This window comes from Tiliqua scincoides, chromosome 2 (assembly GCF_035046505.1).
Source record: "Tiliqua scincoides isolate rTilSci1 chromosome 2, rTilSci1.hap2, whole genome shotgun sequence".
Lineage (NCBI taxonomy): Eukaryota > Metazoa > Chordata > Lepidosauria > Squamata > Scincidae > Tiliqua > Tiliqua scincoides.
This window is the reverse complement of record NC_089822.1, coordinates 130,005,225-130,028,164: the sequence shown is the minus strand read 5'-3', so window position 1 is coordinate 130,028,164 and position 22,940 is coordinate 130,005,225. Positions and strand designations below refer to the sequence as shown.

Here is a 22,940-nt window from a genome sequence, read left to right as displayed (position 1 = left end):
CCTAACAAGACAGCTGAAGGCCAAACTAAACATTGCAAGACATGTGCATCGGCCACTTTGTGTATGTGTGTTTTTTTTTTTTTTTACTTTTACTTAAAAATAGCATGAGGGCACACTGTGGCAGGGTGTAGGGAGGCTTTAATAGGTTCCCCTTTCCACTATGGTTTTAATTGGAATTGCACCCTTCCCCCACATGCTATTTCTAGATCTTCTAGATGAGGTTAAATCAAGTTTTATTAGGCTGCAAACCTATTCTCACTTACATCTGAGTAGAAATGCATTGGAATGTGCTGTAAATCAAAAGGTGTAGATGACATCACAAAAAGTGCTGAAACCAGGGCTTCATTTCATGCCCCTTATGAGCAAGCCAGATCAACTTTTTGTTAATGTTTCACATTTACAGAGAAAAACAACCAAGTAGCAAATATGAGGTCCCGAAACACGGTTACATACATTGGGAAGATGTTGGTGATCACAAGCACAGAGCATTCAGGCCATTTCAAGGGTAACAAGTGGTGGGTTTAAAGTCCATAAGGGTCCGATCCTAACAGGTCCTTGGGCTGATGCAAATTCCTTGTGGCAGCCCAGGAGTGTCACAAAAGTGCCATAAAGCGCTTTTGCACCACTATGAGGGGATATAGGCTAGCGCATGGACAGTGCTGGCCTCACCATGCCAATGTGGACCCCGGGGCAAAAGTGAGTTGCATCAACCAAGCTTGGCTGGCACAGAGGTCTGGGGGTGTGGGGGGAGGGTGGGGAGGAGGCATTTTGGGGCAGGGGAGGGTGGGCAGCAGACATTCCTGGGGTGGGCTGGGAGCGGGAGGCAAGGCCAGGAGCCAGCTGTTATGCCAGATCCTGAGCCCATTCCCGAGCCTTGGGCTGCTCGGATTTGCGCCAACTCATCAGGTGGTGCAGATCCAAGGAGACCCATTGGGGCTACTGCAGCGCAACATGAGTTAAGGAGAAAAGTTTCCCCTTGCCTCGTCTGAGCCTCAACTTGCCTCAACCAGCCTCAACTTGCACTGGATACAGAGTAGGCCCACTGGCCTGCCTGTTTCCAGCGCAAGTTAGGATTGTACCCTATGTCCAAGGCTAGAGAGCAGGACGTGGCCAGCTGTGCCAGGCCAGGCTTCTTCCGCAGATGGCAGCCTCTGGTTGGGAATCCTGGGTCCAGAGGTTCCTCTGTGGATGGTCTCCACGGTTGTCACTGGCATGTCTAGCTTCTAGATGGGTTTGTTCTAGGCATGCATTACAGCATTGAGGCACAAAATCAGAGCAGAAGGTGACATACAAAACAATATCATAGGTGGGGTGAAGGGGGAGAGAATAAAGCAAAAAAATGATGTCAGTCCTTCTCTGACCGCAGGTGCAAAGTTGCTCAGTTGGTCTATAGTCCAGGGTTGGAGGTGGGCAAGGTGTGGGGCAGGTGGTAGGCCCCCGGGCACCCCCAAGCCTATCAGTCTCTTGGCTGGCTCAGGGGCTTCTGGGCCGGGGGGGGGGGGTCCACCTGCAACATGGATTACTTTCAGCACTCCTAAAATTTGTGGAAGGCTGTCAGGCTGTTGCACATCTCATGTGGGAGAGAGCAGTTTGTGGCTCGCCCCATGCATGGAGCAAGTGAGCTGTGGGTCAGGAGGGGCAAGCCTTGGAACTACATGAAGAGCACTTCAGACTTTACGTTTTATCAAGAGGGTTAAAGTGGCCAGTTTTCTAATCTGTGCCGATATCACTTTGGGATAGGCAGTGTCCTGTTTTGTGTCAGTTTTGCTTTAGAGGTGCACTCAGTTGTAAAACATGAGTAAAACCGACCCTGATCTGTTATTCAGAAATGAAATTGATCGTATCAGAAATAATCCAAGAGCCTGGTCTAATAAAACCTCCTGCTCCCATTCAGTACATGAATCATGAAGGCAAGAAGCTTTATGTTGATAAAATATCTTCATTATCTGGAGAAGGTGGTCTTAAACCAGGCAACTCATGGCTTGAGGCTGATTTGTTGTCTGGACTACTGAAATCAGTTTCTGTGTAAGTGCTTTTGTCTGAACAGGCTCATTTGTTTGGGCAGTCTAATTTGCATATGATGCAAATCTTTCCCTAATTTGCATGTTAAATTTTTTTTTTTAAAACTAATTGTGCAACTTGCACAGACTAATTGTTGCATTATCCTGTTGCTTCTGTATGTGTGTTCTTGGCAAGTATGTCACCAGTGTTGTCCCAGACCCTTTGCTAATAGCAAACTGCAACCCAACCCAACCCCCTTAGTTTACAGTACTTGAATATACTCTCTATTGGTAAAGAAAGAACAAACTGTTCCTCAGATTATTAATGTGGTCTTTGAGGTCACTTCTGCCACCATGACTCACCAAAAAGTAGCAGCTAAGAAAATAATAAAAAGTAGTTTTTTGAAGTTGATATACCTCAGAAATCTGCTAACGTGACACAAAGAAGCAGAATTACACTGCTGTGGGGAGGGGGGGGTGAGTCCACATCCTGAACCATGACCTGTGTTTTCTTCAGGCTGATTGTCTCTGATGGATGGGGGCAGGGCGGGGTGAGATATTTGAGAACTGTAAAAATTATTGCTGCAGGGGGAAATGATTGATTTTTATGCCAGCCGTTTTCAGCCACTTTGCCATGGCACACTGGCGTGCCACAAATAGTCTGCAGGTGTGCTGCAGGAGTTTAGGGGAGGGTCATTTAGTAGTAGGGCCATTGAGGGATGGGAGTCCCCCACCAACAGCATGGTGTCAATTGTGAAAAAACCAATGGTGTACATTGACAATTTTAGTGCCTTGTCAGTGTGCCATGAGACGAAAAAGATTGAAAATCACTGTTCTATGCTAATTCCTAACTACAGCCAATTTGCCCCATACATGTAAAAGGAATGATGAAATTGATCAGTCCAATTCTGAAGCAGTTTGGGGTTTAGCCAATTTGAGGCTGGAACAGAAGAAGGTTTTTGAATGGAGATAGCTGAAAGTGAGTGAGAGGTACTCATTTCTTTTAATTACATTAAAAATTAAAATGCTTCCTCATCTGATCTGGGCATAATGTGTCTATATCAGTGTTTCCCAAACTGTGAGTCGGGACCCACCAGGTGGGTCACGAGCCAATTTCAGGTGGGTCCCCATTCATTTCAATATTTTATTTTTAATATATTCCACTTGATGCTACCATGGTATGTGACTACATTTGGAGAAATGTTACAGATCTGTCCTTTGAACAGGTTACTCTGTAAATGCTTCTAACAATGATAGTAAATGGGACTTACTCCTGAGTAAATGTGAATCGAATTGCAGCCTAGGATTGTTAAAAATTTTCCTGCTTGATGATGTCACTTCCAATCATGATATCACTTCCGGTGGGTCCTGACAGATTCTTATTCTATAAAGTGGATCCCGGTGCTAAATGTGTGAGAACCACTGGTCTATATTATTCCTTGTGGCCCATGAGTCACATCAGAATGTCTGTCTGTTGTTGCCTATGTTTCTGGGCGCTGGTTTTTTCTTTTCCTGGGAACTGCTTGAAATGATTCAGAATCCTGCAGAACCTGTCTGATGAGAGACCATGATGGAAAAGAAAAGATGAACATGCATGCCGTGGGCAATGACAGATCTATAGGACAACCTGCCTGTTTTTCTAGTATTTTATTTTTGCATGTAGTTTCATTGCATGTTTTGCACTTGTTTGGAAGTTGTTTTGAGGGTTCCCCAGAGCAAAAACTGGGATAATAATTATGTTTCATTATTAATAATAAAATAATGATAATAGTAATAATAGTAAGGGAGCAAGGGAGCATAAGAAAATAACGCTTCATGAAGAACTCCCTGATCACAGTCTTCTATGGCAGTGAGAGAGAATGTCTTACCCACTATGTTCTTCCACTGGTTCCCTCTTCCACTTGATGATGGGGGTCAGACTTTGTCTTCAGCTTCCTAAGGCTATATGAAGTTGGTTCTCCAGTTTGCAGTCTGGTAACTTCAGAACCAGCATGAAAGAACCATCCTTTCCATAACATTTTCTTATGCAAGTGCCATCCAACCAGGAAGGTTGACTCTGGGTCTGCCTCCTAATATTATCAGGAAGGCTCCCTAATAAGCCTATATCTCACACTCATAAGTATTCTTCACCCCAGCTGACTGCAGAGTTCAACACTTGCTTAAATTACTTGAAATAGAGATCTCAATTTCATAACGATTTCTTTTTTCTGATCTGCACCTATTAAGTCAATTTAGAAACATTTTTCCCCAAGCAAATTGACGTCATTGAGCCTACTGCCAATTGTTCATCAAGGAGACCAGTTGTTGTCTCAGTCTTGTTGTTGTCTCTTCTTACATCTATTTTAGTGTTTACTTTTCCTTTGGGTTCACTATCTCCTAAAATGTTTTTTAAGAGCAGCTGGAGAAAATTTCTCTTGCAGATATGGTGCCAGAAGATACTACTCTGCCTGGAAAAGAAGATAGATGTTGAGAGTATAAACATGCTGTCTTCATCAAACTACTGGGAGAAGTTATCCTGGATTTTGGTGCAGCATGACAACCAGCTCTCTCTCTCTCTCTCTCTCTCTCTCTCTCTCTCTCACCCCCATGACACCAAATTCAAAGTCAGCCCCAAACTTACGCTGGACACAGGGCAGGCATGCTGGCCTCTCCATTCCAGCACAAGTTAGGACTGCACTGTAAGCGATTTTATCACAATTGTGATCTGCTTTGAGGTTTTGTTCACTGAATAAACTATCTTCCAGAATGTAGCAGAGGCATTCATTATAGGACTCTTGTACAGATTGTCCAGTGTCACTTCAGGGTAAATTAAACTCCTGGTGAGCCTCTTTGCTCTGTTCCCTGCCTGATCAGAAAGCCCTGGAAATGCCTTTCTTCCTCTACACGCAGAGGATGCTTTGAAAAGAACATTCTTTGCCTGACAATTTTGATCCAAAAGGACTGAAGCTATTACTCTCTGCTCCAAAGCTGCTACATCAGGGCAATCAGACATAATTCCCTGGAGCCTCATTCAGTCCCTAAGGTATCTACAGTACAGTAGGTTTTGCTTCCAGTAGAAGGCAGTAAAGGCACTGGAGGTCTAGTACATTCCACACCATTTAATCACTTTCAGGACTAGGATGCCAGTGCTCTTAGTAGGGCAAAGGTGCTGATTTACCAATGGCTGCCACTACATGCCTCCCCAAATTCTTTTAAAACTTGTAGCACAGGGTGGCAAGTGTTCAGAAAGGTGTAGTTCAAAGCAGCTTGAATCCGCTGCTGCCACTGCAGCACTTTGCAGTGTTATGGTCACTAGCCAAGCATGAACCTATAGTGGCAGGAGCATGGCCAGTGCCACAAACAGTTAAGCACTCATCCTAGCACTGATCACTATATTAAAAACAGGTGATTTTCTTGTAGGCTGATAGAAACACTTGCCCCTGAGGGCTGGGGATAAGAATAGGCCCTCAGTTTGGCTGTACTTGTCCTAAGAGGCGACTAAACAGCCACCGGGTAGATGGGACTCGTTAGCCTGGGACGGCAGCTCATCTGAGAGAAGGAAAACTCTGATCCCAAACCTCCACTGCCTTGTGGCTACATCCAGTTATGGAAAAGGCTTCAGGAGTCAACCTCGAGGCAAAATCCAGAACCGGAGTCCCTGAGGCAGTTCATGGCTGAACACAGTCACGTTCTGGCAACTCCTGCGACGCCGCTGGAACCAACTGTATTGGCTTCTGCCTTTCCATTGGACCATTTCAGCGATGTGGAGAGGAGGGATTTGCTGCATGGGTAACAGCCTATCCTCCATACCTACTTTACCCAGGCTTCGCACACTGGAGAGGACACTCTGTTCCAGAACACTATTCAGAGTGTGATACCATAGTCTTCCGAGACTGAAGGATGCCAACAAGATAGAAACACTGGGAATCCTATGACATTTCACTGAACCTTTTTGAGTCCTGCACTTTGGCAATGGAATTTGCGAAAATTACAGGGACGAGATAAGAGGAAGTAGCTTTATAATGAGACTAGAAGATGCCTTGGAGGAAATGAGAACAGACTTCAGTTTTGCTTTTCAATGTTCCTTCCAATAGGACAAAAAAAAAAAATCAGAGCCATATAAACCAAAATGTACTTTCCCACATAATGAAATTGGTTCAGCATGAGAACTGCCAAAATTGATTTGGGGTCATGTAAAAACAGCACAAGGAATACACCTCAGTTGCTGCTTGTATTCTGCATACCAGATCCTTCATACTGAGCTGTCAATACAGAATATGCAACCAGAACAAATTCATCTGAATGGCTACGCCATTAAGGGTGCAATCCCATTCTACACTGGAACAGGCAAGCCAAGAGGCTTGTGCTGTATCCAGCGCACGATACAGGCCAGAATTGGCTCAGCCAGAGGCCACCCACCTGGGCTTGTGTCAGCCCACCTGGGCTGATGCAAGGCTCTCTCCCTCCATCAGCATGGAGACTTCTGCCAGCTTCTACAGGCCGGCGCACCTCTGCGCACCAGCCCTGCCGACTCTCAAGGAGCTGCAGACGTGCCTTATGGCATGTTTGTGACCCTCCTGGGCCGGCACAAGGGACTTGTGCCGGCCCATGTGCTGCTCAGGATTGCGCTGCACGTCTGTAATGCATATGTATGATGTTTGTACTACAGACATATGATGACTGCAATGCCCCCCCCCCCAAAAAAAAAAAAAAAATTCAGGGGAAGGACTGAATGCAATGACCAGAGAGGAATATAGCTGTTTGTGTGGGGTTGTCTCTGTATGTAAATGTTAGAGAAATGAAAGCAATGCTGATGGTTACAGGCGTGAAGGGGTCAGAATATGGTTCAACATAACATAGGTCCCTTTGCCCTTCAATCCACCATTGTGGATGGTAAAATTCATCTCTCTGGGCAGATGCCCCCATTTATCTCAGTATACAATCTTTGTTTGAGAAAGCCTGTTGGGAGTTGCAGCATGGCAGCAGGCTGCTCCAGAATGTAAAAACTAAGATCAGTAGAAGAAAGTTTCCTAGTTCATACATGCAGTTAAAGTGAGTAACTAAGCACATATCTTGCTCTACTTTTCTTGTCTTGTCAAGTCATCTTAATTGCAACACAAACATTCCTATCCCAGGAAGGAGTTTCAGTTTTGGAATCCACTTTATTTGACTTATGTGAGCCTAAGAAAATAGCACACGAAATCTTCCCGATTTGAGAGTAAGTTGCTTTCCCCCACCAGGGATGGCAGCCTACCTGGTGCTATTACAGAACTGGAGACATTCCCATGTATACTGCCCTAGATTGCTGTGAAAACTTCAATTAGTCTGCAGGGCAATAACTGTTCGGAATCAAGCAATAAATTAGATCTATTAGTATTATTCATCTTTTCAGACATTATGCCAAAAGACAATTTAGGTTCCTATTGTAGTTTAACAGGCAGCAACATGTTTTCACTGCAGCTTCCAACGCCAAGGGGCTTCTGGAGGAAACTTCAGTGGGATAAACTTAAAAGATGGTTGTGAGCAATCTCTTAATAAAGGATAATTAATTGAGAAAAGCAGGGGAACAACACTGGAAACACCTGATGGAAATAAATGCAGGTTTACTGCTACAAAGCCTAAACTAGGAACTTCAGAGCTAAATCATTAGGCTGTGATCCATAAGCCACACCACCAGACACAGGTACTTAAATGACTTGCAATGCAAGCTTATGCATATCTCCTCGGATGTAAACCCCACTGAGTTCAATGAGACTTGCTCCCAGAATTGCAGCCATAGACTGCAATTTTCAAGCTCTGGCACCAGTACAAGTTCTGTTTATTTCAGTGTTGTATGAACCTGAGCACACTGAAGATTAAAGCAGTACATCCCATTGACCTCAATGAGACCAATTTAGTTTGTGTGTAAGTGCTACCACTTTAGTGGTTTTGCCCAATTAACTACATAAGCAAAAAAGCCAAGCTTGTTATCTGCTGTATGCAACATTAATTTGGATGAATTAATTTCCTCTGCAGATGATGCTCAATGATGCCATTTTCAGGAACCTGAACCAGCATGCCTGCATGCGTGCTGATTTAAGCAATTAAGCAACACTGAAATCAAGACCTGCTTGGCCATGAAGCAACATCACATAGAATAGCAGAGGTGAAGAACTGACAAGCCTCCAACCCATCTGTCTGCCATCCTCTCCAGTCTGCCATTCCAACCCTCTTCTAGCTTATTGAGAGTAAGCTGGAAGAGAATCATGACAGCAGCACCCCCTTTTACCTCCAGTATTGCTGGAGGAAGAGAAAAAGCTGCCACAGCTTCAAATCATCTCTTCTCACTCAGTTGCCTGCTCACAAAGTACCAAGTTGGCAGGGACAGGTGATCTAGAGCAGGGGTGCCCAAACCCCAGCCCGGGGGCCACTTGTGGCCCTTGGAGGCTGCCAATCAGGCCCTCAGGGAGCCCCCAGTCTCCAATGAGCCTCTGGCTCTCCAGAGACTTGCTGGAGCCCGTGCTGGCCCGACGCAACTGTTCTCAGCAAGAGGACGACTGTTTGACCTCTCACCTGAGCTGTGGGACGAGGGCCCTCTCCACTACTTGCTGTTTCATGTCTGTGATGCAGCAGTGCAGCGAAGGAAAGGCTGGCTTTGCTTTGTGCAAGGCTTTTTATAGGCCTTGAGAGACTGGAAGACCTTCATTCATTCACTGGGAAATGTAGTCCCTGGGGCAAGGTTGCACATGGAGAGAACTCCATGATGAGATGCGGCACCTCTGCCTGCCCAGCCAGCCTTCTCTCCCACCTCCCCCCACCATGTTTCACACACCCTCCCAGCCTCACACTGCCCCATCCACCTCTTTCACAGCTGAAGAAAAGCAGCAAGGCAGCAGGTGCAGCTGAGCATAGCAGAGCTCTGCAGAATCAGCTGCTGCCACCTCTCTCCCCAGATGCCCCTGTCGGCCAGCCACGCCTTCCAAGGGGGTGGGATGCACAGATTGAATACATCAAACATATACATTCCTGGGTTTGAAGCTATTTTTTTCTTAACAAATTGGAGAACACTGTAGTTGAACTGTGAAATAATGTTTGAAGCGTTTGGTTTGTGTGTGATCCCGAATATTCAAAAAACTTGTGTTCAACTTACCCACTTTTGCTGCTTTATGATTTTGAGCCCATGTGGTGCTTTCATGGCAACTTTCCAATACTTTTCCTCTTGAAGGTAGCTAGATCTTTGATACTGACAATAGTCAAAGGGCCAAAGGTCACAGGATCATGATGCAACACTGCCCTTTGTCTCTGACAAGCAAGTTGACAGTTATGATGTAAAAGACATGACAGGTGTGAAAATGGGCTGAGTCAAATAGATGGGATGGATAAACCACACCTAAAACATGTCATTTTCTCATACATGATCTGAGCTGTGCAACATATGAAGAAGCTGAAGGAACTGGCTATGCTTATACTAAAGCTGCATACTGAGGTACATAAGTAATTGAATGTAAGTACATTAAGTGATTTATGGTTCCATGGTAGCCAGGCAATATTGTGCCAAATACTAATGGCTCATTAGAGCCATAAGGCTAAAGGGTTCTGAGCTGTCTTTGACAGATCAGGAGAGAGATCTTGGGGTGGTGGTGGACAGCTCAATGAAAGTCTCAACCCAATGTGCGGCGGCAGTGAAGAAGGCCAATTCTATGCTTGGGATTATTAGAAAAGGTATTGAGAACAAAACAGCTAATATTATAATGCCATTGTACAAATGGATGGTAAGGCCACACTTGGAGTATCGTGTCTAGTTCTGGTCACCACATCTCAAAAAGGACATCGTGGAAATGCAAAAGGTGCAAAAGAGAGCGACTAAGATGTTTACTGGGCTATGGCACCTTCCTTATGAGAAAAGGCTCATAAGGTAAAGTGTTTGGGCTTCTTCAGCCTAGAAAAGAGGCACCTGAGGGGGGACATGATTGAGACTTACGAAATTATGCATGGGAAGGATAAAGTGGATAGAGAGATGCTCTTTACACTCTCACATAACACCAGAACCAGGGGACTGCCACTAAAATTGAGTGTTGGGAGAGTTAGGACAGACAAAAGAAAATATTTCTTTACTCAGCGTGTGGTTGGTCTGTGGAACTCCTTGCCACAGGATGTGGTGATGGCATCTGGCCTGGATTGGACAAGTTTCTGGAGGATTGGACAAGGGGCTTGGACAAGTTTCTGGAGGAAAAATCCATTATGGATTACAAGACATGATATGTATGTGCAGCCTCCTGATTATAGAAATTGGCTATGTCAGAATGCCAATGCAAGGGAGGGTACCAGGATGCAGGTCTCTTGTTATCTGGTATGCTCCCTGGGGCATTTGGTGGGCCGCTGTGAGATACAGGAAGCTGGATTAGATGGGCCTATGGCCTGATCCAGTGGGACTGTTCTTATGTACTAGTGTACAGTGTATGTTTAGACTCAATGAAGGCATCATGGTAACCATCTATTCAAAAAGACTCAAAACTACTGTTATGGGCAGATGATTTTTTTTTTTTTTGTTCTAGGCCAGTGGTTCCCAAAATGTGAGCTGTGGTTCCCTGGGGAGCTACGGAAGCCAATCAGGTGAGCCATGGAATACTCACAAAAAACCTGTCACCCTATATAATATATAGGATTGTAGCCCTAATAAGGAGTTGCTTAAGAGAGCCACATGCCAAAAAAGCTTTTCTAGGCTTTTGTATAGCTAATTGATAAAAAATGGTTCCCTGACAGGTGATTCCTACTTAAAAAACACTGATGACTTTGCTGGCTGGTAGCTGACTATTGTACGAATACAGCCCATTAGTCTGGGTGGGGGGTTAGAGAGAAAAAGTTTAATACTTGGAATGTGGCTTCCAAAAGAGATAGAAGACTGATGTCTTGTTTGAAGCAGACTCACAAGAAGGAGCTTTAAGAGCATTCTAATTGCTTTACAAGAAAATATATATTTATGTTGATATCCTACTTTTCAGCCAGAATTAGTTTCCAAAGTGGCTTACAAAATTCAAAGACACAACTATAATAGCAATATGTGCTGCTGCTGATGATAGGCATATGGCATCTCTTCTACTTCCTCACAGTTGATCACCAAGCTCAGGTTCCTTGCTGGTTGGAGACAGAAGGGGCTGAGGTGGAACCAGAGGTTGGCCAATGACTAAGAGCCATATCCTATCCAACTTTCCAGCACGGATGTAGCTGTGCCAGTGGGGTAAGTGCTGCATTCTGTCATGGGGGTACAGTCGTAGAGACCTCCTCAAGGCATGGGAACATTTGTTCACTTACCTCAGGGCTGCATCGAGGCTGCATCAGCACTGGAAAGTTGGATAGAATTGGGCCTTAAGATGGTGGCCCACAGAAGCAGCCCTTCCATTGATACACAGAGTCTCTTATGCTGTTTCAACCACTATCAGTCTGAGGCTGTAATCCTATGCACACTTACTTGGAATAAGTCCCACAGAATTCAATGAGGCTTCGGGCACAATCCTAACCAGGTCTACTCAGAAATAAGTCCTAATTTGTTCAATGGGGCTTACTCTCAGGAAAGTGTGGTTAGTGTTGCAGCCTTAATTTCTGAGTAGACATGCTGTTCTCCAGTGCTCAATTTCCACATATACAACAGACCACTTATATATTTACCATGCTAATATTCTTTCACAGCTACAATCCAATGAAAAGTTAAGTATGTTTAATTAAAATGATTGATTTCAATGGACTTAGTAAACTTAACTCTGTGCTGGACTATGGCTTAAAGGGCCAAACCAGCTGTAATTCAGGAGATCTATGATCAGATCTCTTGATGACCTTTTCAAAACATAAAAGTAGCTGTGCACAAAAGGAATTGGCTGAACTGATGGAGCTGGGAGGTGGTTTAACCCTACCAGTTTCCCCAATCAAACATTTTTTACCCAGTAGCTGCTACTAGCCTCCTATAGGATAAAAAGACAGGGACTGTATTTTATTTCTCCTTTTACCCCTGAGACTCAGTGAGGTTAGAAAACTGGTGTTGTAAGAAGATGATCCTGAAACTTTATTCCAGGAAAACAGGGAGCCTGAAATAGCATAGTAATGCCACAGTGAAAGCTAGAAATGGGTCTTGGTCTGAACTAAAATAGTGTCTAATATATGGATCCATGGACATATAACTAATTCTGCTAGAGATGTAAAAAAAGGTTAGTTTCCTTATAAAAAGGTGGGTGGGGAAGGAAAGGATGAAGATTAATGTGTTCACCAAGAAACACTGACAGACCCAAACGCTGCAAAAGAGGGGGCTGAATTTGCAGAAAAACTAAATTGGTAGGCAGTGAAAAACCATGGATGTTCAAGCAAAACATGCTAAACAAAAGGGCATTATATGGCCTGGCCACTGATGTGGACTTGCTGTTCAGCACAGTATGTGAGGATCTCATCTGTCATGTGCTAGTAGAGATGTAGAGCATGACTACTGCAACTTCCTATAAGCCAAGAAAAAACAGCTCTTGCCTCATCAAAAGAACTGTAACTAAGGCCCAAATCCTAACCAACTTTCCCATACTGGCATAGCTGGGCCAATGGGATGTGTGCTGCATCCTGCAGTTGGATGGTACTCACGGAGGCCTCCTCAAGGCAAACATTCCCTTACCTTGGAGCTGCATTGCCTTTATGTCAGTGCTGGAAAGTGGGTTAGGATTTTGCCCTAAGTCTGTTTTTTGCAGTTTCATGAAATGATGGCCTCTACTTTCCTTTCCTTGGGAAGGTGACATCATTCAGAGGAAGGGAAGCAGCACAGCTCTTCTTTCAGCAGACTTTGCTACTTTGGAGTGCAACTGGGGCCTACCATGGGTTGGGGGGAAGGATTGTTATTGTTGTTTTCTGCTGGCTGCCCCTCTTTCTTGGGGCACCCAGCAGAGTAGATGGGGTTGATGGATGGTAAAGGATTCAGGGCCTAATCCTACTTAATTTTTCAGTGCCGGTGCTGCTGTGCCAATGGGGTATGTACTGCTTCCTGTGATGGGCGGCAGGCACAGAAGCCTTCTCAAGGTATGGAAACATTTGTTCCCTTACCTCGTGGTTGCATTAAGGTTCCATTACCTTGGTACTGGAAAGTTGGATAGGACTGGGCCCTCAGTGAGTTATCTGAGACTTCCTATTTTTAGAGCAAGGATGGATAACTGGAGCCCCCTGGGCCAAATCTAGTCCCTGAATGCATGAAGTTGCCTTACACTAAGCCAGACTATTGTCCTCTCTAGCCCAGGGCTCTCTCCTCAAAATAACAAAGATTTTGGGGGGTTTGAGAGAGAGCCTTTCTCAGTTTTGAAACCTGGGGTCTTTGGGGCTGGATAGGGACTGAATCTGGAAACTTTCCAGTGCCCAAATTATGGAGGAAGAGGTGGGGGGACTCAATGAAATTCAAAAGCTCCACCCCAATTCTCTCAAATCTGAACCAAATCATGGTCCCCCATCTTCTAAACATGATAGCTGAGTGAGGCCAAGTCTCCTCAGTAATTTAAACTTCACATGCAAATATGGGCTCTACTATTGAGCTATAGTGCAACATTGCCACCCACCTCCTACTGCTAACTTAGATGTAAATGTGACTGAGGGCGCAATACTAAGTGCACCCTGGGCTGGTGCAAGTCCCTTGCGCCGGCCTGGAAGGGTCGCAAATGTGCCATAAAGCACCTTTGTGCCTCCCTCTGAGTAAGCTGTAGGAGCACACAGAGGTACACTGGCCCGCAGAGGCCAGATCCAGTCTCTGTGGTAGCAGCAGCAGGTGACATCATGATGGCTGAGCTCAGCTGGTGCAGGGGTCTGAAGAGCGTGGCCAGAGAGGAGGCGTTTCAGGGTGGGGGGAGGGTGGGCCCGTGGGCTGGGAGCAGGAGGCACGGCCAGGACCTGGCAGTTATGCCAGATCCTAGCCCCCATTCCCAGGCAGTGTGGAGCAGCTCCTGGCTGCTCCATTCTGCACCACCTTGTCAGGTGACGCAGATCAGAGTAGACCCACTGGGGCTGCTGCGGCTCTCCCCGGGGTAAAGGGAAAAGTTTCCCCTTGCCTCAGGCCAAGCCTCAGCCAGTCCCAAACTTGCACTGGAAACAGCACAGGCCCACCGGCCTGCCTGTTCCAGCAAAAGTTAGGATTGCGCTGATGTCTGTGGCAAGTTGGTGTCTGTGGCAACAGAATTTGCAGGCAAGGAACTTTCAGAGCTAGGGGTTAAAGTGCTGGTCACTGCCCCACTTGCTTTTTAGATTGGTCCTCCAGGAAAACTAGTTGCTGATCAATGTTCTAAGTTATGGTGTGTAAATTCGAAGGTGGTGTGGCCTTGATGAGTGGCTGGGTGGGAGACCGTAAAGAGCCCAGTGTAAGCCACTCCAAGCTTGAAATAGTGGGATAGTGGGTATTACAGAAATAATGGTTACAGAGAAGCTTGCATATTCACTGCTTTGAGAGTCATGGTCCTGATAAACACCACATGTATGGGGTGTGAGTGAATGTTCTTTTTAAGCTAATATATATTTATATATTTTTAAAATATATATATTTATATCCTGAACCATGACCTGTGTTTTCTTCAGGCTGATTGTCAGTCCAAAATCTTGGCAGGCCTTGCTAAAACGATCCATGAGCTGCTGGAGATCTTTGGCAGAGTGGGTAGTGATAGCTGCATCGTCGGCAAAGAGGAAGTCACGCAGACATTTCAGCTGGACTTTGGACTTTGCTCTCAGTCTGGAGAGGTTGAAGAGCTTTCCATCTGATCTGGTCCGGAGATAGATGCCTTCTGTTGTAGTTCCAAAGGCCTGCTTCAGCAGGACAGTGAAGAAGATCCCAAACAAGGTTGGTGCAAGAACACAGCCCTGCTTCACGCCGCTTCGGATGTCAAAGGGGTGTGATGTGGAGCCATCAAAGACAACAGTGCCCTTCATGTCCTTGTGGAAGGATCTGATGATGCTGAGGAGCCTGGGTGGACATCCAATCAGGATGTGGACTTACCTCCCTGCATTACAATCTCTGCGCATGAACTGGAGGTTGTCCATGACTTTGTGTACCTTGGCTCAACGATCTCCGACACTCTTTCTCTCGATACCGAGCTAAACAAACGCATCGGTAAAGCAGCTACCACGTTTTCCAGACTCACAAAGAGTCTGGTCCAACAAGAAGCTGACGGAACATACCAAGATCCAGGTCTACAGAGCTTGCGTCCTGAGTACACTTCTGTACTGCAGCGAGTCATGGACTCTTCACTCACAACAGAAGAGGAAACTGAATGCTTTCCACATGCGCTGCCTCCGATGTATTCTCGGCATCACCTGGCAGGACAAAGTTTCAAACAACACAGTCCTGGAACGTGCTGGAATCCCTAGCATGTATGCACTACTGAAACAGAGACGCCTGCGTTGGCTCGGTCATGTCGTGAGAATGGATGATGGCCGGATCCCAAAGGATCTCCTCTATGGAGAACTCGTGCAAGGAAAGCGCCCTACAGGTAGACCACAGCTGCGATACAAGGACATCTGCAAGAGGGATCTGAAGGCCTTAGGAGTGGACCTCAACAAGTGGGAAACCCTGGCCTCTGAGCGGTCCGCTTGGAGGCAGGCTGTGCAACATGGCCTTTCCCAGTTTGAAGAGACACTTGGCCAACAGTCTGAGGCTAAGAGGCAAAGAAGGAAGGCCCATAGCCAAGGAGACAGGCCAGGGACGGACTGCACTTGCTCCCAGTGTGGAAGGGATTGTCACTCCCGAATCGGCCTTTTCAGCCACACTAGACGCTGTTCCAGAACCACCTTTCAGAGCGCGATACCATAGTCTTTCGAGACTGAAGGTTGCCAACTAGCATATTTATATATATTTATATATATATATAAATAAAAGGAAACTATTTGCAAGGAAAGAATGAACTCAGAAAGGAAACAGATCCCATGGCTGATTTGTTTTTTAAAGACTTTGAGCCTTGACTCACCAATATCTTTCTCTTTTTTCTTAACCACATGCCATTAACAATGTCTGAACTGCGCAAAAGTAAACAACCATTTGCCTTTTATTTTGGTAAAATACTTTGCAATTCTGTTCAATGCACACTGTATGCTGACACATTGTTTCCTTCTGACAAAAAGGCATGCAAGTGGGTGGCTTGCTTACCTCACTATCCTGTCCATTTCCATATAAGTATCATGTGCTTTCAGTCTGAAAAAAGAAAGTGTCAGCACAGGTGGACACAGAAAGGAAGGTGCTTGGGGGGGGGGTGTTCATATCCACATAAATCTCAAGGTCTGGTGAGTATGCTTTGATGGGGGCTACATCATTCCAGCATATGTCGCTTTTATTCTCCTTATTAGCTCTTCTTCATGGAAATTTATTATCCCTGGTTAAGGTAAAGGTTGGCCTTGGTTGTTCAAAATCATTCAGAGGAATAGGAAAATGGGAAGATGCAACATATGCCTTATGCAGGGCTAGCCCAAAGCCTCCTGGTACCTGAAGCAGTGTCAAGTCCTACCCCCCCCCCGCCCCTCTAATGATCCAGTCTCTGCTCTTCCCACTACCTGGACTAAAAAAGGAAGTGGGGGAACAGAGAGGAAGAAGAAATGAGGAGGATAATGGTTGGTTAGAGCACTGAAGACACTGTAGCCCACCATTCCCTTCTCTTCCATACCCCTCTTCTTTTTCCAACCCAGGGAGTGGGAGAAATGGAGGCAAGTTGGCAGCCCCTCCACAAGTCTCTTGCATGCAGTAACTGCCGTAGAATGAAATTCAATGCAGTATGTGCCGGCTCAGAGCCGGCATGCCCTGTCAGAAACATGGTGTAAGGTATGTTTGTGGCCCTCAGTATCGGTGGAGCACTGGTGCTAGCCCAGAACTGGTGCAGCACCAGAGCTCTGCCGCTTGGCAGTTGCGTGGACCACCAGGCAATGGAGAGGTAGGTAAGGGGTGAGGGGAGGCGGGAAGGAGGCATTCCAGGGTGGAGGGAGGCAGAGGAAGAAGGGGCATGCCAGGAGAGGGAGCGGGGCAGGAGGGAGGCAGGACCAGTGGAGCAAAGCTCTACTGGATCCTGAGCTTCTGTGTCAGGCCACCCACCCGAAATGGAGGCACTTTATTCTACGCTGACCCTTGGATTGCCATGGAATCAAGTAGCCCCATTGCGGGGCTACTCACCTTACCTGGGGGAAGGGGATAAAGTCCAAGGAGGCAATGGCGGCTACCAGGGGTGTTCTGGATGCAGCAGCAGCAGCCATTTTCAGTGCCAATGCAGCTGCATGTGCCGGGCAGCTCAGGATTTTGCTGTTAGTCACCCTCACGGATTGCCTGATCATGGTTTAATGTATCTGAGTGTTTTGTCCTTTTATAGAAACAGAGCTGGTGTGAGCTTGAAGATAATCAGATATGCCCTTCCCACCATAAGACACTTCATTCTCCATCCCCCATACAAGATTTCATACTGTAGTATAGGTAGTGAATAGATGTTGGGCTTGAAAAGAAAAGGTCAGGGGTTCAAACCCATGCTCAGCAATGAAGTTCACTGAGGGCTCAATCCTATCCAACTTTCCAACATTGATGCAGTCATGCCATCAGGGCATTCACTGCATCCTGTGGTGGGGGTACAGTCACGGAGGCCTCCTCAAGGAAAGAGAATGTGTGTTCCCTTATCTCAAGACTGCATTGAGGCTGCATCGGTGCTGGAAAGTAGGATTGGATTGGGCCCTTAGTGCTGCGTCATACTTTTTGCAGCAATCCAGATACTGAAATTTTACCATACCTCCCAGTTGTTTGTCCACTATACAGTTGGATACATGTATTTCCCCTTCATAGTTTTTATTTATTTTGGAAGCACCTGTGTACTATAATTGCCATATAAAAGCAAAGTGACTTTCAAGGTGCAGTCCTATACACACCTGAGAATAAGTCCCACTGAACTCAATGAGACTTCCTTCTGAGTAGACACACATAAGATTGTGCTGTCAGTGCCCTTGGGCAAGTCTTGTTCTCTCTCAGCCCAACCTATCTCAAAGCAGGGATAATTAAGACAAACTTCCAAGGTGTTGCCCTAAGTTCCTTGGAGAACAAGAGGAATCAAATGAGACTGTTAAAAAAATGCAAAACATACACAACAGAAAAAAGTTCACATATTAGAAAATGGGAAAAGTTATTAAAAAGGTAATCATATCCATTTTTAAAAATGGCACCTCAGGGAGGTGGCAGAAAGATGCAGGTATCTTGTGGACTTGTGTGTGCTCCTTGAGGGCCAAATCCTATCTAACTTTCCAGTCCTGGTGTAGCTGTGCTGACGGGGTGTATGCTGCATCTTGTGGTGGGAATATAGTTATGGAGGTTTCCACAAGGTGAGGGAACACTTGTTCCTTTGCCTCAAGGCTGCATTGCAGCTGCATCAGCACTGGAAAGTTGGATAGGACTGGGCCCTGAGGTATCCAGTGGGCTGCTGTGAGATACAGGAAGCTGGACTAGATGGGCCCTGGGCCTGATTCAACAGGGCTGTTCTTAGATATGCATTACATAAAATATTTAAATCATATGTGATTATACAATCATACACCCACATGAATGAAATGCAGTGCAAAGGGTAATTAATGAGATCAGAGATAACTCTTCTCTAATATTTTCCATTAGGCACAATATGGTTCCAATACCAAATAAATCAGTGTTAATCATGGATAAATTTTTCATCAGCATTGATTTGCCCTCCCCAAATATGTTAATCTTACACCTCAGCACACTGCACCACAATCTATGCTTCCAGATGCTTAATTTCTTATTCTGAACAGATAACCTATTATCTGTTGGGGTTTTGTTAGTTGCTTTATAGACACAATCCTAATGCAGTCTTATCAGAAATATTGAGGCTCAGGTTCCTTTCTTATCTCACAGAAAAAGCAAAGGTTTCAAACTGGTTTTAATTTTGCTTCAGATTAGAGTTTTACTTGATACAGGCACTCAACAATCTGCGTTGGTTTTATACCAGTTTTGCTGTAAGACTTTCCTCAAGGAATCCTGAGATTTTATAAGTGGATGAGGGGGCTAAGAGTTATGTTAAGAGGCCCTTAGCACACACATCCCCTCCATAAACATGTACTGTTTCCAGGATTCTCTGGCAAGAGGGAAACTTTATAAACCAAATGGGCAGATATGCTCCAAGATTACCAAGATTATTTGTAAGGAAACTAAGGACCAAATCCTAACCAATTTTCGAGCACTGACATAGCTGAGCCAATGGGGCATGTGCCACATCCTGCAGTTGGGGGGCAGTCATCAGGCCTCCTCAAGGGAATGTTTGTTCCCTTATCTCAGAGCTGCACTGCCCTTACCTTGGTGCTGAAAAGTTGGTTAGGATGCACCCTAAGGTAAACTGGAGGATGCCCTCATAAGGTTGGAATCCTACACTTATGTGGGTGCAAGTTCCATTGAACAACATAGGGCTTAGTTCTGAGTAGACAGGCCTAGGCTTACATTGTAAGTGATTACTTTACTGTGGGCTAGTAGTAACTGTGGCTGCAATCCTATCCACATTGGGAGTAAGCCCCACTGACTGTAATAGAACTTACTTCTGAGCAGAAATGCATATGATTGAGCTCTCAGGCTACAATCCTATCAACACTTACCTAGGAGTAAGCTCCATTGAATATAATGTGAATTACTTCTGAGTAGACATGCATAGGATTGGGCTCTAAGGCTGCATTGCCATTATGTGCGTGGGAGCCAGTCTAAAGCTGCAATCCAATCCACACTCACCTGGGTGTAAACCCCATTGACTATAAGGGGATTTCCTTCTGAGTAGGCATGAATAGCGCTCAGGCTGCAATCCTATCAACAGTTACCCAGGAGTAAGCCCCATTGACTCTAATAGGACTTACTTCTGAGTAGACATGCATAGGCTTCAGCTCTAAGGCTGCAATCCAATCCACTCACCTGGGAGTAAGCATCATTGACTCTAATGGGACTTCTGATTAGACATGCATAGGCTTGAGCTCTAAGGCTTCAATCCTATCCACACTTACCCAGGAGTAAGCCCCATGGACTCTAATGGGATTTACTTCTGAGTAGGCTTGGGCTGTAAGGCTGCAGTCCCGACCACACTCACCTGGGAGGAAGCCCCATGGACTCTAATGCATAGGAGTGGGCTCTTAGGCTGCAATCCTATCCAAACTTACCCAGGAGTAAGCCCCACTGACTCTAACGGGATTTACTTCTGAGTAGACACGCATAGCGTGGGTTGTGACTGAAGGCGGTAAAGGGAACTTACTCCCGAGCAACACTAGACAAGGAGGGCAGGCTGGCGCCGCTCCTCTGCCTGGAAGCCCACCAGCCGCGCGGCTGGCCGGGGTGGCGGGTCACGCGCCCCCTCCCACGAAGACTTGCCAGCAGGCGCCTTCAGCGCCCCACGCGCCCTGCTTGTCCCCAGGCGAGGGGGGCGGGGGAAGAGGCGAGCGGGAGCGGATTGGTCTGCGGTGAGGGAGAACCCGCTCCTTTCTTGGGCGGGGCGGGGCTGGGGAATTCTGAGCGAGGAGGAGGGAGGGGCGGGGTCCAGCCGACGGGAGTTTCCAGTCAAAAGGCGGTTGCGGCAGGGGGCGGGGGGAGGGTGCCCAACGAGCCGGGTCGGGGAGCGGAGGCAGCGCACGGAGGAGGGTACGTGGCCGGGGAGGGGGCTCGCGCGCGCGCGAGAGAGAGACAAGTGGCAGTGGTGGAGGCGCGCGTGGGGAGGTCTCCCTGGCGACCCCCCAGCCGCGAGGGACGGGAGCGGCGAAGGGGGCACGAGGCAGTGTCCACAGCTGGTTGCAGGAGCGCTGCGTGGGGGGAGGAAGCGCAGCAGAGGTAGACATGCAGAGGAGTGGGCTCTGGGGCTGCAGTCCTAGCCACACTTCCCTGGGAGTAAGCCCCGTTCACTCTGATGGGACTTCCTTCTGAGGAGACATGCAGAGGAGTGGGCTCTAAATAAGTAATGTGAAGTTAATAGTCCTGAGTTAAATCAAGGACTGAAGCAACCAGCTGCAAATACTTGAAAGGAATAACCATGTGGAGGTTTTTTTTCTACATAATTACTACTTTAGTCTCAACTTCTATGACAGATTTTTAAGTAATGTCATTAAATGAAGATAGAATTGTAACCACTGTAGCCCATTACCAGCCTTCCTAATTTTAAAATACCTGTATGCTTAGGACAGTGGGAATGAGGAGTGGTTCCTGGAAAAAGTCTGAGAAGAGGGTCTTGAAAAGACTGGTTCTCTCCAAAAGCTGTGGTTTTTAACTTATGGAGATCCTGTCCCTTTTCCGGATGTCATTGAAAAGCTCTTGGCCATCCTAACTTCTGAGAATGTAAGCCTGTAGACCAGGGGTGCTCACACTTTTTTGGCTCGAGAGCTACTTTGAAACCCAGCAAGGCCCGGAGATCTACCAGAGTTTTTTTTACAATGTTCGCGCCATCATAACATAACATTTATTTGTACAATGTATGTTGGGGTACCTTGAGCCCCACTGAGTATAACAGGACTTACCCCTGAGTAGACATGCCTAGGATTAGGCTGTGAGGCTGCAATCCTAGCCACACTTACCTGGGAGTAAGCCCCATTGAGTACAATGGGCCTTACTCCTGGCGTTTCCTCCCAGAGGCACCTGAAGGGGGGTGTCGGCACTCCGCGATCTACTCATTTTGCCTTGCGATCTACCGGTAGATTGCGATCCACCTATTGAGCAGCCCTGCTGTAGACTTTGTGACCTGCTGTCGATGAGGTGGGCTATCATGCCAAATAAATAGGGTAGTATGTTAAACTAGGCAAGTACTGTCACAGGTTATGAATACTGTTAAGTGCTTCACACTTACAGCACTTGTGAAATTGGCAGAAAGGATGTAGGGGTGGACGCATTGACGCAAGCCTCTTTTAATCAAGCGTGTGGATGGTTGACATGAAAATGAGTTGAGGGTTTTGTTTGCACAGTCTTTGTGTGTGACTGTAACTTTTGTTCCTTGAATTGACTCTGAGTTTCACATCTATGGGATATTGCATCTATGGGCAATAGTATTGCAGTGCCTTCCTTCTGTCTTTTTAATCTGTCTGTCTTTGGTAATAATGGCAGGGCCACTGATTAGGTTTAAGGGACCTGAAGCAGGTTTGAGGTGTGTCTGTGTATGGGGGGGGGGGGGAATCTGCCACAGCCCCCTACAAGAGAAGTCTGTTTACAAAACCAGGGCATCTTATGCAAGAACTGTTGTTCCCAGGACAAGTAGGATCCTCATACAAGTGGATCCCATTATGTCACAATTGCATGTTGAGATTCAGCATCCTTGTATGCTCTAATACGAAATTTCCCCCTCCCTCTTTCTCTCTCAATAAAAGCTTTAGACAAAATGCCAATCATTCTGGTGAGCAGTGGAGTAGGGGCCCTGAGGAATGCACACAAAGTCAATACAAGGGACTCTATGCTTTATGGTGACCTGGGGCAAATAGTTGCCTTCCCCTTGGCAGGTCTGCGCAATTCTCTTTAGGAATCTTTAGTATGCTGTGCTAGGAACAGAGAGTGGCTATGGTCCTCTGTCTTGCTTCCCTTCTCCCTCAAAAGCTGTGGCTATGTGGATAGGTGAAGGTAGACCTGGAAAGTGTTCTTATTTCTATTCAACTGTTCTGTAGCGGTGATTTTCAACCATTTTCATCTTATGGCACACTGACAAGGTGCTAAAATTGTCAAAGCACACAGTCAGTTTTTTGACAGTTGACAAGGCACACCATGCTGCCAGTGGGAAGCTCACATCCCCCAATGGCCCTACTATAAATGACCATCCTCCAAACTCTTGCAACACACCTACATTCCCAACACACCAATGTGTGGATGAAAAATCACTGTTTTATAGGGTTAACACTTACTCTGAATCCAGGGCTTTTCTGTTACCAACTTTTCAAAAGTGTTCCTGTTCCTTTCCTACACTGGCATTGTTCTATTTTCTTTCCTACTGTCTATGGCAGGGTATCCCAAACTGCATC

General features: G+C 46.2%; 1 protein-coding gene across 2 annotated transcripts in view; it reads left to right on the top strand.

Annotated features, from left to right (window-relative positions):
• The first annotated feature begins 20,538 nt into the window (after positions 1 to 20,538).
• VDR (vitamin D receptor) overlaps positions 20,539 to 22,940 on the top strand; it is a 108,999-nt gene continuing 106,597 nt past the window's right edge. Inside the window, exon 1 of one of the 2 annotated variants that reach the window (XM_066615283.1) lies at positions 20,539 to 20,592. The gene's annotated coding sequence lies outside the window, so the exon portion shown is untranslated. The remainder of the gene's footprint in view (positions 20,593 to 22,940) is intronic. The other variant, XM_066615286.1, reaches the window with a different exon arrangement.